The sequence below is a fragment of the Mesocricetus auratus genome, unplaced genomic scaffold (assembly GCF_017639785.1).
Source record: "Mesocricetus auratus isolate SY011 unplaced genomic scaffold, BCM_Maur_2.0 Super-Scaffold_100029, whole genome shotgun sequence".
In the NCBI taxonomy this organism is placed as follows: domain Eukaryota; kingdom Metazoa; phylum Chordata; class Mammalia; order Rodentia; family Cricetidae; genus Mesocricetus; species Mesocricetus auratus.
This window is the reverse complement of record NW_024429210.1, coordinates 7,092,341-7,105,844: the sequence shown is the minus strand read 5'-3', so window position 1 is coordinate 7,105,844 and position 13,504 is coordinate 7,092,341. Positions and strand designations below refer to the sequence as shown.

The 13,504-nt window shown below is 40.7% G+C and overlaps 1 long non-coding RNA gene across 1 annotated transcript in view; it reads right to left on the bottom strand.

The window, feature by feature from the left end:
- Positions 1-410: 410 nt before the first annotated feature.
- The window catches only part of LOC121134641, a 102,709-nt gene continuing 89,615 nt past the window's right edge, over positions 411-13,504 (bottom strand). Inside the window, exons 2-3 of the long non-coding RNA XR_005871739.1 lie at positions 4,334-4,504; positions 411-684 (exon numbers count right to left, since the gene is read on the bottom strand). This is a non-coding gene — a long non-coding RNA (uncharacterized LOC121134641). The remainder of the gene's footprint in view (positions 685-4,333; positions 4,505-13,504) is intronic.

Here is a 13,504-nt window from a genome sequence, read left to right as displayed (position 1 = left end):
ACAGAGTCTGTGAGGATAGATAGATAGATAGATAGATAGATAGATAGATGATACATAGGTAGGTAGATATAGATAAGTAGATAGATAGATAGATAGATAGATAGATAGATAGATAGATAGATAGATAGATAGATAGACAGATAAATAGGCAGGGGTGGATGCCAGGGCAGCTTCTGTATGTGAATGTGCTCAGGTATTCTAAATATGCACCTACAGGTCAGTATTCATGAATGATATCTGGGTGTGACATTATTCTCCAGACTCCAGTTTGAGCAACTAATAGGCACAGAGTATCCTGGAAACTGAGCAGAGGTCTTAGTTTCAGTAAGTTTGAGATCTTATCATAGGCACTTGGCTCCTGGAGCCAGTGAGAAAACTTCCCACCAGATGATCTTGTGAAGAGAGAGAATTTTATTTTAGGGACATTCAGGGGACACCAGGCAGTAGGCTTCTAGGCACAGGTACATGTGTAGCATTCTCACAAGAGGATGGTTCCTGACACCAGCAAATGAAAAGACTGCACTGAATGGAGTTCAGTGTTTGTTCATTATGTGTTTGTTGAAGAACCACTTTTCTGACTCATCTGGAGATCATGGGAGGAGAGACAACCTCTGCTTTGCAAGTCTTCTCCCCAGCAATTTGTGCAAAATGTGCTTGTTTTCATGATGGCTTCTGGCTCACCACCTGTCATAAAGAATAAATCACTGAGCTTGCATTAAATTTGTGCAGTAGAAACACAAAATTAATGAGAGAAACTAACAAGGACGTAAATGTCAATATTTAAGGGAGACGCCTAGTAAAAATTCAGATAGCCAAGAGTAGTGGGTATAAGACGCCTTTCAAGAGAAAGACAGTAATCAAGTTAGATCTCAGGAGGTTGTGACCAACCAAGTTTTAACTCATAAAAATATAATCATCTATTATAGTTCTTTAAATATTAAACATGCAATTCATGGCATATATGTAATATAAACATTTCCTCTGTATTTATTTTCTTTCTTGTAATTTGTCTTTTGACCAATATATTTTTCTTAACATAGTTCAAATTGTTAATTTCCCCTTTCATGGTTAGCAAGTTTTGTGTCCTATTGAAAAAACATCTATTTTGTTTTGAATTTCATTTTTAAATTTATTTTTTTGAGATGACCTGAATAAATCTCTCTTTGGTTGGTTTCATCTTTTTATCTATAATCTCTCTCTCCCTGTCTCTGCCACCCCTCCCCGTGTGTGTGTGTGTGTGTGTGTGTGTGTGTGTGTGTGTGTGTATAAGAGAAATGATCCATGATAACTGTTTTTCTTACAGGATCCTTCATTGTGTACCATTACAACTTGGAGGTTTCTTTCTGGACTCTATTTGTTACACTGGTCAGTTTGTCTTTCATTACGCCATACAACACATTTGGATATGTGCATATGTACATGTGTGCTTGTGTGTGTAGAGGTCAGAGGGCAAACCCTGTTTTTGGAGCTAGAATCTTTCCTGGGCTGGTGCTTGCTCACTTGGAGGGTGGCCAGTGGGCTCTAAGAATCTTCCTGACTCTGCCTCCCCAGCACTGGGATTGCACACATGAACTATTATTTGTGATTTTTTGTTTTCTTAAGACGCGGTCTTACCATGTAGCTCTGGCTATCCTGGAACTGACTGTGTAGACCAGGCTGACTTCAAACTCTTATAGATCTACCCAACTACAAGACCTCCTGTGCAAATTGGGAGCATGGGGGAGGGGAGAGGGATCTAGGAGAAAGAGGAGGGAAGAAGAGGAGGGGAGAGGAGGACATGAGGGAGCAGGAAGGTTGAGTCAGGGGAAGAGCAGGGGAGAGCAAGATAAGAGATACCATAATAGAGGGAGCCATTATGGTTTAAAGAGAAATCTGGCACTAGGGAAATGTCCAGAGATCTACAAGAATGACCCCAACTAACAATGTAAGCAATAGTCAAGAGGCTCCCTAAATGCCCTTCCCTGATAATGAGATTGATGACTACCTTATATGCCATCCTGGAGCCTTCATCCAGAAGCTTTCTGCTTCTAGTGGAAGCAGAAGCAGACACCCACAGGTAAACACTGAACTGAACTCCTGGAATCCAGTTACAGAAAGGGAGGAGTGTTGAGCAAAGGGGCCAAGACCAGGCTGGTGAAACTCACAAAACAACTGACCTGAACAAGGGGGAGCTCATGGACCCCCAGACTGATAGTTTGGAAACCAGCATAGGACTGATCCAGAGCCCCTGAATGTGGGTGTCAGTGAGGAGGCCTGTGCAATCCACTGGGCCTCTGGTAGTAGATCAGTATTTATCTTAGCATATGAATGGACTTTGGGAGCCCACTCCACACAAAGGGATACTCTCTCAGCCTAGACACACGGGGGGGGGGGGGGTCCTAGGCCCTGCTCTAAATGATATCACAGACTTTGAAGATCCCCGATGGAAGGCCTCACCCTCCCTGGGGAGTAGAAAGGGGATGGGACTAGAGATAAGTGGGGTCAGGGAAGGAGGGGACAGAGAGGGAACTGGTATTGAAATGTAAAACAAGCTTGTTTCTAATTTAAATAAAAAATAGAAAAAATGATCTACAACTGCTGGGATTAAAAGTGTGACACAATGCCCATTGAATACCTGTCATTTTAACATGGGTTCTTAGAGGGAAAACTCAGGTCCTTGTGTTTGTCTGTCTGGAAGATACTTTACCAAAAGCTCTTTCCAAGTCCCTAGTGTCTACATTTTTACAATAATTCTTAACAACTTGGGTTTCAGGTGCTTGGTCATTGTTTTTATTTTTCACTCTTCTCTTTTGTATTTTCAGACAAGTTTTTAGAATCAGCTTGTTAATTTCAACACCCTCCCAATCTGTTGGTATACTAAAAGGAACTAAACTGAATCTGGAGAAAAATCAACACATTTACAACACTGTACCTTTAAGATAATAAATATGAACTATTTCCCTGCTTGCATGTTTTTTATTTTATAGCAATAAGGTTTTATCATTTTTCCCTCTACTGTGCTAGATTTATTCCTAGCATATGGTATTCTTTCAATGCTTTTATAAATGATTTGCTATTGTAATTATCATCTGCTTGCTATTATATAGAAATGGAATTTCCTCTCTTCTTCCTGCCCCCCCTTTAGTTGGCTGAATCTATAAATGTGAAACCTGCAGACACAGAACACTAAGAATATTCCTATGTATTTCAAATGAAAAGTATAAGGCGAGAAACACAGTAACCAAAACCAAACCAAACCAAGACCGCAAAGTGGCTTTTGTGTGAGATGGATGTATTTACTTGGGTAAGAAGCTGAGCAGGGTCTGCACCTTTGCAGGTGTCTGGCTTGTATCAGTCTTAAGCTGCAGGGATCATCTATTCTGGACTGATGTCTTTAGGGCTATGTTTGGAACCAGTCCAACAGCCCCTGTGGGAGAGTGTGGATCAGGGAAGTCCTAGGTACCCAAAGGCTTTAAGAATGAGATAGAGACATCTTGTCAATTCAGGAGGACTCACAGTCCATACTGGAGACCATGGTTTATGTTTTATTCAAGCATCCTCTTAAATAGCTTTCCAAGAGTTGGGTAGGGTGTACTGGCAGAAGACATCTATTGTCACGTATAGAGCTGATATCAGTATTTCCTTTAATCCTCAGGAAAACCCTAAAGCCTTCTGGTATGTCCCACTCATCCCCAGGCACATCTCTAGTCCTCAGGATGGGTGTGAGTCCCCAGTCTTTTGTTATACAAACTAGAACCTATTCTCCACTGTGGCCAGGCCATCCAGAGGTAACCAGCCAACATCTAAAAGACAATAGGAGATTCGTGCTCCTGGAATTGAGCTGAGGCACATACCAAAATACCATATTTGGGACCGATACAGCTTCCTCCCAAGTGCTTGTTCCATGTGAAAAGAATTCATAGTGAGATTATACTTCAAATATTTAATTATTAATTGTTATTAATGTGTGTGTGTCAGAGTGCATCTTTGTCAGAGATCAGAGGACAACATTGTGCAGTAAGTTCTCTCCTTCCACTCTTACAAGCAGGTGGTCAGGCTTGCACCACTGTGAGACAAGCATTTTTAATTCCTGAGCCATCTTGTGAGCCCTTGTTATGTTTTTAGCCTAGAAGACTTACTTTCCTGTTAGCTTACTTCGATATTGCACAATGACTTTTCAACAGGCAGTATTTGAACTGCTTCTTAGAAGGCCTGAAACTCTCCCAGTGCCCCTGTGCCTCACATACTGGGCTACTTGCCAGTGATTTACTGGCTCATACTTCTTAGCAGGGACTTCACCACACAGAATCTGAATAATTGTAGATTACTCTCTTCCCTGAACGCTCCCACTCACCCCATTCTCCATTAGTGACTTTCAGGTGGCCCATTTCATCTGTGGTCTCAGTCGGGGTTGTCCAAACTTATTTCCACTCATAGGTTCCTCATGGAAGGGTTGGTATGCATTTTTCATCCTCATTTACACTTGGAAAGGACATCCTGACTTGGCCATTTCTGATTTCTTATTCTTTCTCCAAGGAAACAAAAATATATGAAAGAATTAATAAGTCAGAATGTCACCATCTCTTATCTTAATAACAGACCAAGGTATTTATTGTCAATAGCTAAAAATGTCAAGGAATGGGCTATAAGCAGATATCTTGAGCCTAGTGACAGAAAACCATGTCTTGGTAGTCTATGAACTTTCTTGTTGAAAGAATAAGCTTGAAGTTGATAAAAATATAGGTTTCGTGTTTAGTTCATAAGAGCTACAAAGGGAAGTACATTACTTGGATATGGTCAGCAAACGGAGAGCATATTAAACTTGGAAAAAACATGAACTTTAAATTGGACCAGCAAAAGAGGGAGAGAGCAAAAGATAGAAAGAGCAATAGTGGGAAGAAGTGAAAAATATATAGATGGAAATAGACAAATATATTTTAAATGAAACCTTAGCAGACATCCTGAATGGTTCAGTTTAAAATTTATGCATAGTTGGTGGTAGAAATTTTATGTAACAGGATAATTGGTAATAAATTTTCACCCTGATATTATTATTTATTGTTGTGAAAAATGACATTGGGACTGTTCTTATAATTAAAATATTTTTATTTTATGTGTATGATTCTTTTTCTTATATGCATTTATGTGACCATATGTATTCTTGGTGCCCATAAAAGTCACAGGAGGGTATTGGTGTGCTGGAATTGGAGTTACAAAAAGTTCTGAGCCACTGTGAGTGTACTGGAATTCAACTGGAGTCCTTTGTAACAGCAGTAAGTACTTTTAACACTTCTGATATATCTTTCCAGTCTAGGTTTAGGGGCACAGGAATATACAGATAAAAATAAGCTGGTAATAATTTGTGTGACACATACATATACAAATGAAATCTATTAGTTATTTTTATCTATGTATCTATTCTTCATATGCTTAAAATTAAATATTTGCTCTCTAGATCCAACCAAGCACTTGCTAGGTGGAGAGGTAGCTATTGCTGGGAACCTTAAACCAGAGATTGAAAATGCAGTTTCCTTTGATCTTATGTCTGTCTTCTTTCTCTTATGCTAATGGGACAATCATCTATCAGATTAGCCACTCTACTCTACCATCTTTCTTCTCTTAGGCTTTCTTCTCCATCACCAACCAAACTCCTCACCTTCACATTCTGTGGGCTCCTCTGATCCCCTCTCTGGTCAGTTGAGTTTTCTTTTTTGCTCTTGTCATTGCGGTCATTTAGCAACTTATCCTTACCTGAGCTCCTGAAGAATCACCTGAACAATTCATTTCTGTTCCTTTTCTTCAACATTCATTCATCTTGGTTTCTCCTTGAGGGAAACCATTTCCCATTCAATGAGTCTTCCTCTATGTATTGTGTGTGTGTGGTTTCCCACATGCCTGTTTTACTGCCTGCCTTACCAGACATGCCTTTTATTGTTTCTAGCAAGGGAGAAGATGGGAGCTGAAAGGAAGGGAGAGCAGATATTTCTCTGCCTGGGATTTTCATCCTGTTCTACAGGATGTGGTTCCTAGAGGTTCTCATCCTAAAAGGCTGGATTCAGTGATTGTAATGTGCTATTTAAGCAATTTGTGCTGATCCCTGTATTTTGGCATAGGGGTACAAAATTACTTTGCCAGTTTGCAAATCCAACCCTAAGTGCCAAAGACCACCTGCAGAACAGGTGGCCTATCTGAAGTTATTGATGTTCTGGCACTCTGTTAAATTTTTGTGAGTCTATTCAAATCCTTGCTAAATAGCTCCTATGATCCAGTGCTGTCTTAGGAACTGGAGGTAGAACAGCCAATAAGACAGCTCCATGAGAAGTCACATATGTGCTTTATATCAGTGTCTCCCAAAGACCTGCATGTTGAATGCTTGGTCCTCAGTTTATGAACAAATGGTAGGTGGGCCCCTTAAGAAGACACCTAATTGGAAGAAGGTAGGATTTAAGTGGCATGCTCTTGCAGAGGATATTATGACCCTTATCCCTCCTATTCCTCTTTCTTTCAAGAGACAAGCAATTAACTTTGCCTTTCAGCCTTAACATGATGCACTACTACACCCCAGGCTCCAAAGCAAGACAGTAGAGTGGACCTGTCCAGACAGGAAGGAGCACCCTGAGTGTGGCCACACCTCATCCTTGGCCCTCCCTCCACCCTCTGCCCTCTGCTTGAGGTGAGTGTGGGCTCTGTTCAAGCCCCAACTCCTTGCCATCACCCCCTCCTTGGATCTTCCTGGGCCTGCTCCTCGAGAAGAGTGGACCTGCCCAGACAGGAAGGACCACCCTGAGTCCTGTCACACCTCACTCTTGGTTCCCCCTCCACCCTCTGCCCTCTGCTTGAGGCAGGAAGGACCAGAGTCTAGACATCTGAAACAGAAAGAAACTGAGCCTTTTCTCCATATTAGAAGATTATCTTGGATCTTTTATCAGTGAAGGGAGGTTTACATTTTGACTCCTGAACCTGTACCTTAGTAAACAAGAACATTATAAAATGTCAAAGTGTGTGAGGCAAAGGTAAAGCCGGGAAAGGGAACTGATGAAGAGGTTATGATTTGTAAATTGTTACATACAGCTGAATAGCACACAGAGCTGAAGAAGTGACAGTCAAGAAAAGACACGAGTGCGTCAACATGATGATTCTTGTGCTTACAGGAGAGAAGAAAATTTCAGTCAGGGAGATTTCTGCAGCTGACAGAGACTCAACTTGCATGCATACTTCTTGGTAAAGAGGTTTGAAGACTATCGAAGAGTCCAGAATGGCTAGAGAGGAGAGAAGAAGACAGGGGCAATTGTAAATAAAATAGAGTGACTTAGCCTTGGCAAGACCATATGAGTTACAGAGAAACAAGATTTGAGTTCTGCTTTTAATCTTTTTGGAAGCTGTTGAGGTATTTTGAACAAGAGTATCCCACTGGTGACTTGAACCTAACAGATTTGCCCTGGGATGCTATGTAAGGAACAGATAATAGAGGAAGAAACCAGAGCCATTCAGTTAGCGGAGTCTATTAACAACAGTTCACAGTGAAGATGTCAATAGCTGGAGGGCAGGGCTATGGCAGTCATGGTACGAAGTGATGGATTCTAAAATATATCAAAGGCAAGGTAGACACAGTCACAAGAGACTAGCGAAGGTGTGAGAGAAAAACAGGGAAGGACAGGATCATATGTCAGCATGCTGACACACAGAAAATGACCAATGTATGTTTACTGGAGTTAATAAACGGCATGTTCTAATATATTATTCACCAAATTGAAATACTTGGTCTTTGGTCATGTCTTATATGACTTTGTACCCCCTCACCGTATACCATCTTAATACACATTAAGAGCCCACCAAATAGTCCTTCCATAACAGAATGCTTGTGTTAGTCTGAAAGGAAGGGGAGGAGCTGCTTTAGGAGTAACTGGAAGTAGCAGCTGCCAGCTACTGTGAGTCGCTGATTCTGATCCTGACAAGCTTCTTCATCTGTGTTTTTAGCCACAGCTCTAGCTCCTAAACTCACTCAGCTCATGGTAGACACCCATTCCAGCCACAAAGCTCCTGGTACTCATTCACAAGCTGGAAGTATATTTCAGACACATTTGGAGAGTTGATGTATACAATAAGAACAAATTAAGTTCAGTGGGAAATTGGGACCACAGCAGATGATCTGCTTTTAGTACGTTGCCAAGAGTTCAACCAAGAGGAAAAAGAGTGCTGCCATTGTCTTCCAAGAAACAAAGATGAATCTTGCCCAACATGAAGAATAGGCAGAGATCAGATTCTGAAAGTCTCATTGAAATGCTCCTGTGTGTGGTGAGTACAGATGAAGGGCTGAGTGGGAATGGCAGGCTTCTAACCTGACCTACTAAGGCTTGTCTGGGATACCAGCTGCTAGGGTTGACTGGAGTCCAAAGAGTTGGACTGAGAGAAAAGGAAATCCCAGGGGCCAGGACTGGCCTTTTAATTTTTTTTTATTTCTGCATCTTAGAATAGCAGAACTTACAATTGGCATGTTCTACACTTTCCTTGTGTGCTGTTTCTTGCTCTTCAGCTTTGTAGCCAACACAGCTTTCTTCAATGTTTCTGCTAACTGATTTTGTGTTTACCCTAGAATTAGCTCTTGCAAGGTGGTGTCTCCCCTTTCAAACTTTAGGCAGAAAACATTTCCTTCTACATGTACCAAATATAGCAGTGTAGAGTATGAACACTATTTTTAAAATTACCACTGGTATGATGAAAAAAGAACAAAATACTGTATGCATACAACTGCCACACAACTATAACACAATCAAAATAATAGCCATGGAATCACCTCCTAAATCTACGTATGTGACACAGATTGAGCATACAAGCTATTGAAATTTTACGCAAAGTTTGAGGCTATTTTCAATGGATTTAGTGTAGTGAAATGAATACACAACTAGAATGATGAACAAGTTATTTGTGGGGAAAAAATCTCATTCAATTGACACAAGATGACTTAGTAATTTAGAATGTAGTACAGTACTTGATTATTTCATTCATTTTTATGAAGATTAATTTAATATTTGGAAAATTATCTTGATACATGTACACCTTAATTTCAAAACATGGATAATAAATCCCAGTGCCAAGGAATGAGTTTTGAGACGAGTTTCATGTTGTGCTGTAGGAGGAAACCGTGTGCTGCCATTAACCATGTGACTTACTAGAGGAGCACACAGATGAGGTAATAAAAGGGTGGCATGACTAAAGACATATATGGATGTAGGCAGTGAACTACATCATTAGCCAGGTCCACTTTTGGGCATGGCTAGGGGCGTTACAGAGGAAGGTATAAAAGACTGAACAGCGGAAGTCTAGCTCTCTTTTTCCGGTTTTCCAACTTCTAGTTCGGTGGCGGAAGACTACTTGGCTCATCTCGGTTACTTGTTTGTCTCTTGTGAGTAATTTCGACAGTAAATACTTATTTTTACTTTCAGTAAGTGTGCCGTTTATTGTTGCAGCATCATTTTACTTTATTCATAGATCTCCCAGGATTATTTCTTTTGATTGCTTCTTTATTTTGATATATCAAAGATGTAAGGGCCTAGAACTTTGTCAACCAACATGAGGTTTTTTTTCCATTTAAAGAAAAACAGTTCATGTATGTGAAGCTCTAAGGAATGAGCTAGTGTCTAGGGATGAAACCATGACAGAGTTTTTGTAAGAGTGGGATAGAGATGAACAAGAGGTTGAGTATCAAAAAGACAAGAGAAAATTTGAATATGAAAGAACTGTGGGGGAGAAGAGAAGTGGAAACTAGGAGGAGTGAGAGGAGCAAGAAACACTCAAGACCTGTGGGAGTCATTAACGTCGCTATTGGAGAAATCAGCAATTATAGTAACTGTGGACCCAGGACCACTTTCCTAGTGTGGCCTTGGCCCTTCCCCATTAATCATTAACCAAGAAAATCTCCACAGACTTGCCTGTAGGTCAGTCAGATGCTAGCTATTTCTTAATTGATGCATCATCTTCTTTGGTGACTATAATTTTTGTCAACTTGATTAAAAACAAATATAAATAGTACAAAGCCTCCTTTAATGCAAAATAAGTTAAAATGAATGGTTTCACTACAACACTATAACCATGAGAAAACCTGGGAGAAGGCCTTTAGAACTTTGGATGCAATGAAGACTGCAGATACAACCAAGGTACAATCTGGAGTCTTCACTGCATCCAAAGTTCTAAAGCAAGTTATAAAGTGTATGTTGTCAAAACTGGAAACTGATACTTTTATAAACAAAGAAAGAGAGAGAGGGATAGAAAGGCAAATATGGAGAGAGAGAGAACACTACAGATTTACATTTTACAAAAGATACAATAAAGTATCATTAATTTCCTATACCCACAACTCAACTCTTAGAACCCAGGAATATTAAAACTTGATAGATTTTTCCATACCACACATCATCAAAGGCATGCATGTTGAAACACTGAAATACCACCACATACCTCACACAGTGACCAAAATCAATAGCACTGACACATATGAACCAAAAGCAACTGCTAATCGTTTCTGATAGAATGAGAAAATGGTGGAGCTTGAGACACAGTTTGGTATCTATTAAAAATATGGAGAAACACCCAGGCATGGTTGCATATACACCTTTAATTTCAGCACCCAGGAGGCAGAGGCAGGTAGATCTCTGTGAGTTCAAGGCTACTCTGCATAGTAAGTTCCAGCTTTTACCACACAATCCAGAAACTATATTCTGTGACACTTACCTGTAGGACTTTAAGACATTTGACCAAGCCCCACACAATAAGACTACAGATTAAGTTTTAATAGAAGTAATATTCGTTATTGCCAAAACATTAAAGTAACCTAGATATTCTTTTCTGAGGAAAATAAATGAGTTGTGGTACATACAGACAGTGAAATATTTTTCCGTGTTGAAAAGAACTATCAAACCATGAAAAGACATATAGGAACTATAAATATAGTTTCCTCACTTAGTCAGTGTTCTTATTGCTGTAAAGAAACACCATGACCATGGGAGCTCTTATCAAAGAAAGCATTTAATTGGAATTTGCTTACAGTTTCAGTGGTTCATTGCCATATGGTGGGGAGCATGGCACCATGCAGCCATAGATGGTGCTGATGAAGTAGCTAAGAGTTCTACTACGTCTGGCTCCACAGACAGTAGGAAGAGAAAGACAGTGGGTCTGGCTTTGTCTTTTGAAACCTCAAAGCATATACCTGGTGAAACACTACCTCCAACAAGGCCACACCTCCCAATCCTTCCCAAGTAGTGCCACCACCTGATGACTAAGCATTATATGAGCCTACAGGAACCATTCGTATTCAAACCACCAAAGATACTAAGTGGTTGTTGTCTTCTATGCAGCATAATGGTAGAAGAAGACATGTGGGCTCCTGGGGAAAAAAATTCAACCACAGTCTTACTCAGTTGTGAACCCTAAAACTACAATACTAATCTGCCAGGCAATATGTGACCACTTGTTCAATAGTGGCACTACTGTTGTGGGGGTAACAAACCACGCTCTGACTAGATGTGAGGCCCATTCAACAGGAAGGAATTTATGGCTGGTGCTGTAAATCTAGCTAAAAAAAATCAGCCAACCAACCAACCAAACAAACAAAACAAAAACAATAAAAACGCGTTTGAAGTGGTCCAAGACCCCAGGAGGGAACTTGGTTCTGTTGTTCAGTTAAACTGACATGGAACAAAACTGCTTTGTGTTTATAAACAGATTTTACTCTCAGACTTAATTAGGGAAGCTTCTCATTGAATTGAACACTAGTGAAGTCAGAGATTCACAGTTGTTCAAATGCTGAGGATATGCGACATTTGAGTCAACCCTAAATAGGACATTTATACCACCACCTCGAAGGTTCAGGGAACATCTTGAAAAAGGGGCAAAAAGAATGTAAGACCCAGAAGATACAGAGAAGCACTGTGAAATGCTATCTTTCGGGCATGACATGGCCACGATCACAGAGGACCTGTGGTTACCTGCACTGACCCTGCATAAGACTGGACTTACCTACAGTTAATCATTGACTAGGGACTCATGGGACCCTTCTAAACTATTGGCGGATCTCTTGAGTCTTCGTGGTCTTCAGTGGTGTCATCATTGGTGAGACTGCCTAGCTCCAGTAGATAGCTTGAACCTCATGGTAACACAGACAGCCCTGGTTGAACTCAGTCACATAACAAAAAGATACAAACACCAGAAAGGGGTTTGTAGGAAGGAGCAGCAGTTGACAGGGGTGGAAGGGAGGTGAGAGCAGTTTCTGTGTCTAAGACTGAGAGCTCTTTAATCCCAGGCATCAGCCTGGGAATCCAGCATGGGACTGATCAAGACCCCCTGAATGTGGGTGTCAGTGAGGAGGCCTAGGTAATCTATTGAGCCCGGGCAGTAGATCAGTACTCATCCCGAGTTACACACAGACTTTGGACTCCCATCCAACAATGTAAGAGGCACTCTCACCCTGAACTTTTGGGGGGGTCTGGGCCCTGCCCTGGATGAAATGACAGACTGTGGACACCCCCATGGAGGGCCTCACCCTTCCTGGGGAAATGAGGGGATAATGGGGGGGCCTGGGGGAGGGCACGGGAGGAGGGGAGGGAAAGGGAGAGGGACCTGGAACTGACTTGTGAAGCAACCTTGTTTCTAATCTAAATTTAAACTTAAAAATAAAAAAATTAAAATAAATAAATAAATAAATAAATAAATAAATAAAAGAATCTCAGCTGGGGAACTGCCTCCATCGTGGGACTATCTTCTGGGAACACTTTTTTGATAAACATTGACCCTCCTTTTAAAATCAGACATGCAAAGCTATGTTTCCCTTCAGTACTGTTTTACCTGGAGTGCATGAATTGTTATTATTTATACTATTTTTAACGACTATGTTTGTATGCATATGGTGGTGTGTGGTCTGTGTGTGTGTGTGTGTGTGTGTGTGTGTGTGTGTGTGTGTGTGTTATTGTAGGCACACGTCACAGAGTGTGGAGGTAGAGGAGAGCTCCAGACCTTTCATTGTGTTTGGTACTAAGTCTCTTTGCGTTTTACGTGACTGATGCTGGGCCTAGCTAGCCCAGGCTTCTCTGGTTCTCGTTTTTTCCCATAGTAATGCAGGGGTTGCAGGCACACTTGCACTGCTTTCACTGGCTTTTGGTGCATTCTGAGAAGTCAAATTCAGTTCCCAATGCTTGCCTGGTGAAGTTTTTACCCACCAGACTAGCTCCCTAGCCCTTAAAGCCCATACATTTTACTAAGTCATATCTTTAGTGGAAATCTGTTTATTTCAAAATGGTTTCAAATCTCCTCCTTTGATTTTTTGACTCCCTGGTTATAACACATTTGTATACAGATCTCTTTAAATTTATTCCTGAAGGTTTTGCTCCTATTGATGTGTTGTAAAATCATTTGAAAAATTTGAGGCCATTATTTTTTCAGTTTTTTTTTCTTTCTGCAGCTTTTACTTCTTTTCTGAGATTCTTTATGATTATATTGGTATACTAGATAGTGAGCTGCACTTGCTTGAGGCCTC